The 5000-nt window shown below is 75.2% G+C and overlaps 1 protein-coding gene across 1 annotated transcript in view; it reads right to left on the reverse strand.

Moving 5' to 3' along the window:
* Nucleotides 1–5000, reverse strand: part of LOC121272644 (kunitz-type protease inhibitor 2-like) — a 39654-nt gene that overhangs the window by 21203 nt on the left and 13451 nt on the right. The window lies entirely within an intron of this gene.

Genomic DNA, 5000 nt, shown 5'->3' on the forward strand with positions numbered 1-5000 from the left:
AGAGCGCGGGGGAGAGCGAGAGCGCGGGGGAGAGCGAGAGCGCGGGGAGAGCGAGAGCGCGGGGAGAGCGAGAGCGCGGGGAGAGCGAGAGCGCGGGGGAGAGCGAGAGCGCGGGGGAGAGCGAGAGCGCGGGGGAGAGCGAGAGCGCGGGGGAGAGCGAGAGCGCGGGGGAGAGCGAGAGCGCGGGGGAGAGCGAGAGCGCGGGGGAGAGCGAGAGCGCGGGGGAGAGCGAGAGCGCGGGGGAGAGCGAGAGGGCGCGGGGAGAGCGAGAGGGCGGGGGGAGAGCGAGAGGGCGGGGGAGAGCGAGAGGGCGGGGGAGAGCGAGAGGGCGGGGGGGAGAGCGAGAGGGCGGGGGAGAGCGAGAGCGAGAGGGCGGGGGGAGAGCGAGAGCGAGAGGGCGGGGGAGAGCGAGAGCGAGAGGGCGGGGGAGAGCGAGAGCGAGAGGGCGGGGAGAGCGAGAGCGAGAGGGCGGGGGAGAGCGAGAGCGAGAGGGCGGGGGAGAGCGAGAGCGAGAGGGCGGGGGAGAGCGAGAGCGAGAGGGGCGGGGGAGAGCGAGAGCGAGAGGGCGGGGGAGAGCGAGAGCGAGAGGGCGGGGGAGAGCGAGAGCGAGAGGGCGGGGGAGAGCGAGAGCGAGAGGGCGGGGGAGAGCGAGAGCGAGAGGGCGGGGGAGAGCGAGAGCGAGAGGGCGGGGGAGAGCGAGAGCGAGAGGGCGGGGGAGAGCGAGAGCGAGAGGGCGGGGGAGAGCGAGAGCGAGAGGGCGGGGGAGAGCGAGAGCGAGAGGGCGGGGAGAGCGAGAGCGAGAGGGCGGGGGAGAGCGAGAGCGAGAGGGCGGGGGAGAGCGAGAGCGAGAGGGCGGGGGAGAGCGAGAGCGAGAGGGCGGGGGAGAGCGAGAGCGAGAGGGCGGGGGAGAGCGAGAGCGAGAGGGCGGGGGAGAGCGAGAGCGAGAGGGCGGGGGAGAGCGAGAGCGAGAGGGCGGGGGAGAGCGAGAGCGAGAGGGCGGGGGAGAGCGAGAGCGAGAGGGCGGGGGAGAGCGAGAGCGAGAGGGCGGGGGAGAGCGAGAGCGAGAGGGCGGGGGAGAGCGAGAGCGAGAGGGCGGGGGAGAGCGAGAGCGAGAGGGCGGGGGGAGAGCGAGAGCGAGAGGGCGGGGGAGAGCGAGAGCGAGAGGGCGGGGGAGAGCGAGAGCGAGAGGGCGGGGGAGAGCGAGAGCGAGAGGGCGGGGGAGAGCGAGAGCGAGAGGGCGGGGGAGAGCGAGAGCGAGAGGGCGGGGGAGAGCGAGAGCGAGAGGGCGGGGGAGAGCGAGAGCGAGAGGGCGGGGGAGAGCGAGAGCGAGAGGGCGGGGGGAGAGCGAGAGCGAGAGGGCGGGGGAGAGCGAGAGCGAGAGGGCGGGGGAGAGCGAGAGCGAGAGGGCGGGGGAGAGCGAGAGCGAGAGGGCGGGGGAGAGCGAGAGCGAGAGGGCGGGGGAGAGCGAGAGCGAGAGGGCGGGGGAGAGCGAGAGCGAGAGGGCGGGGGAGAGCGAGAGCGAGAGGGCGGGGGAGAGCGAGAGCGAGAGGGCGGGGGAGAGCGAGAGCGAGAGGGCGGGGGAGAGCGAGAGCGAGAGGGCGGGGGGAGAGCGAGAGCGAGAGGGCGGGGGAGAGCGAGAGCGAGAGGGCGGGGGAGAGCGAGAGCGAGAGGGCGGGGGAGAGCGAGAGCGAGAGGGCGGGGGGAGAGCGAGAGCGAGAGGGCGGGGGAGAGCGAGAGCGAGAGGGCGGGGGAGAGCGAGAGCGAGAGGGCGGGGAGAGCGAGAGCGAGAGGGCGGGGGAGAGCGAGAGCGAGAGGGCGGGGGAGAGCGAGAGCGAGAGGGCGGGGGAGAGCGAGAGCGAGAGGGCGGGGGAGAGCGAGAGCGAGAGGGCGGGGGGAGAGCGAGAGCGAGAGGGCGGGGGAGAGCGAGAGCGAGAGGGCGGGGGAGAGCGAGAGCGAGAGGGCGGGGGAGAGCGAGAGCGAGAGGGCGGGGGAGAGCGAGAGCGAGAGGGCGGGGGAGAGCGAGAGCGAGAGGGCGGGGGAGAGCGAGAGCGAGAGGGCGGGGGAGAGCGAGAGCGAGAGGGCGGGGGAGAGCGAGAGCGAGAGGGCGGGGGGAGAGCGAGAGCGAGAGGGCGGGGGAGAGCGAGAGCGAGAGGGCGGGGGAGAGCGAGAGCGAGAGGGCGGGGGAGAGCGAGAGCGAGAGGGCGGGGGAGAGCGAGAGCGAGAGGGCGGGGGAGAGCGAGAGCGAGAGGGCGGGGGAGAGCGAGAGCGAGAGGGCGGGGGAGAGCGAGAGCGAGAGGGCGGGGGAGAGCGAGAGCGAGAGGGCGGGGGAGAGCGAGAGCGAGAGGGCGGGGGAGAGCGAGAGCGAGAGGGCGGGGGAGAGCGAGAGCGAGAGGGGCGGGGGAGAGCGAGAGCGAGAGGGCGGGGGAGAGCGAGAGCGAGAGGGCGGGGGAGAGCGAGAGCGAGAGGGCGGGGGAGAGCGAGAGCGAGAGGGCGGGGGAGAGCGAGAGCGAGAGGGCGGGGGAGAGCGAGAGCGAGAGGGCGGGGGAGAGCGAGAGCGAGAGGGCGGGGGAGAGCGAGAGCGAGAGGGCGGGGGAGAGCGAGAGCGAGAGGGCGGGGGGAGAGCGAGAGCGAGAGGGCGGGGGAGAGCGAGAGCGAGAGGGCGGGGGAGAGCGAGAGCGAGAGGGCGGGGGAGAGCGAGAGCGAGAGGGCGGGGGAGAGCGAGAGCGAGAGGGCGGGGGAGAGCGAGAGCGAGAGGGCGGGGGAGAGCGAGAGCGAGAGGGCGGGGGAGAGCGAGAGCGAGAGGGCGGGGGAGAGCGAGAGCGAGAGGGCGGGGGAGAGCGAGAGCGAGAGGGCGGGGGAGAGCGAGAGCGAGAGGGCGGGGGAGAGCGAGAGCGAGAGGGCGGGGGAGAGCGAGAGCGAGAGGGCGGGGGAGAGCGAGAGCGAGAGGGCGGGGGAGAGCGAGAGCGAGAGGGCGGGGGAGAGCGAGAGCGAGAGGGCGGGGGAGAGCGAGAGCGAGAGGGCGGGGGAGAGCGAGAGCGAGAGGGCGGGGGAGAGCGAGAGCGAGAGGGCGGGGGAGAGCGAGAGCGAGAGGGCGGGGGAGAGCGAGAGCGAGAGGGCGGGGGAGAGCGAGAGCGAGAGGGCGGGGGAGAGCGAGAGCGAGAGGGCGGGGGAGAGCGAGAGCGAGAGGGCGGGGGAGAGCGAGAGCGAGAGGGCGGGGAGAGCGAGAGCGAGAGGGCGGGGGAGAGCGAGAGCGAGAGGGCGGGGGAGAGCGAGAGCGAGAGGGCGGGGGAGAGCGAGAGCGAGAGGGCGGGGGAGAGCGAGAGCGAGAGGGCGGGGGAGAGCGAGAGCGAGAGGGCGGGGGAGAGCGAGAGCGAGAGGGCGGGGGAGAGCGAGAGCGAGAGGGCGGGGGAGAGCGAGAGCGAGAGGGCGGGGGAGAGCGAGAGCGAGAGGGCGGGGGAGAGCGAGAGCGAGAGGGCGGGGGAGAGCGAGAGCGAGAGGGCGGGGGGAGAGCGAGAGCGAGAGGGCGGGGGAGAGCGAGAGCGAGAGGGCGGGGGAGAGCGAGAGCGAGAGGGCGGGGGAGAGCGAGAGCGAGAGGGCGGGGGAGAGCGAGAGCGAGAGGGCGGGGGAGAGCGAGAGCGAGAGGGCGGGGGAGAGCGAGAGCGAGAGGGCGGGGGGAGAGCGAGAGCGAGAGGGCGGGGGAGAGCGAGAGCGAGAGGGCGGGGGAGAGCGAGAGCGAGAGGGCGGGGGAGAGCGAGAGCGAGAGGGCGGGGGAGAGCGAGAGCGAGAGGGCGGGGGAGAGCGAGAGCGAGAGGGCGGGGGAGAGCGAGAGCGAGAGGGCGGGGGAGAGCGAGAGCGAGAGGGCGGGGGAGAGCGAGAGCGAGAGGGCGGGGGGAGAGCGAGAGCGAGAGGGCGGGGGAGAGCGAGAGCGAGAGGGCGGGGGAGAGCGAGAGCGAGAGGGCGGGGGAGAGCGAGAGCGAGAGGGCGGGGGAGAGCGAGAGCGAGAGGGCGGGGGAGAGCGAGAGCGAGAGGGCGGGGGAGAGCGAGAGCGAGAGGGCGGGGGAGAGCGAGAGCGAGAGGGCGGGGGAGAGCGAGAGCGAGAGGGCGGGGGAGAGCGAGAGCGAGAGGGCGGGGGAGAGCGAGAGCGAGAGGGCGGGGGAGAGCGAGAGCGAGAGGGCGGGGGAGAGCGAGAGCGAGAGGGCGGGGGAGAGCGAGAGCGAGAGGGCGGGGGAGAGCGAGAGCGAGAGGGCGGGGGAGAGCGAGAGCGAGAGGGCGGGGGAGAGCGAGAGCGAGAGGGCGGGGGAGAGCGAGAGCGAGAGGGCGGGGGGAGAGCGAGAGCGAGAGGGCGGGGGAGAGCGAGAGCGAGAGGGCGGGGAGAGCGAGAGCGAGAGGGCGGGGGAGAGCGAGAGCGAGAGGGCGGGGGAGAGCGAGAGCGAGAGGGCGGGGGAGAGCGAGAGCGAGAGGGCGGGGGAGAGCGAGAGCGAGAGGGCGGGGGAGAGCGAGAGCGAGAGGGCGGGGGAGAGCGAGAGCGAGAGGGCGGGGGAGAGCGAGAGCGAGAGGGCGGGGGAGAGCGAGAGCGAGAGGGCGGGGGAGAGCGAGAGCGAGAGGGCGGGGGAGAGCGAGAGCGAGAGGGCGGGGGAGAGCGAGAGCGAGAGGGCGGGGGAGAGCGAGAGCGAGAGGGCGGGGGAGAGCGAGAGCGAGAGGGCGGGGGAGAGCGAGAGCGAGAGGGCGGGGGAGAGCGAGAGCGAGAGGGCGGGGGAGAGCGAGAGCGAGAGGGCGGGGGAGAGCGAGAGCGAGAGGGCGGGGGAGAGCGAGAGCGAGAGGGCGGGGGAGAGCGAGAGCGAGAGGGCGGGGGAGAGCGAGAGCGAGAGGGCGGGGGAGAGCGAGAGCGAGAGGGCGGGGGAGAGCGAGAGCGAGAGGGCGGGGGGAGAGCGAGAGCGAGAGGGCGGGGGAGAGCGAGAGCGAGAGGGCGGGGGAGAGCGAGAGCGAGAGGGCGGGGGAGA

This window comes from Carcharodon carcharias, chromosome 34, assembly GCF_017639515.1.
Source record: "Carcharodon carcharias isolate sCarCar2 chromosome 34, sCarCar2.pri, whole genome shotgun sequence".
In the NCBI taxonomy this organism is placed as follows: Eukaryota; Metazoa; Chordata; class Chondrichthyes; order Lamniformes; family Lamnidae; genus Carcharodon; species Carcharodon carcharias.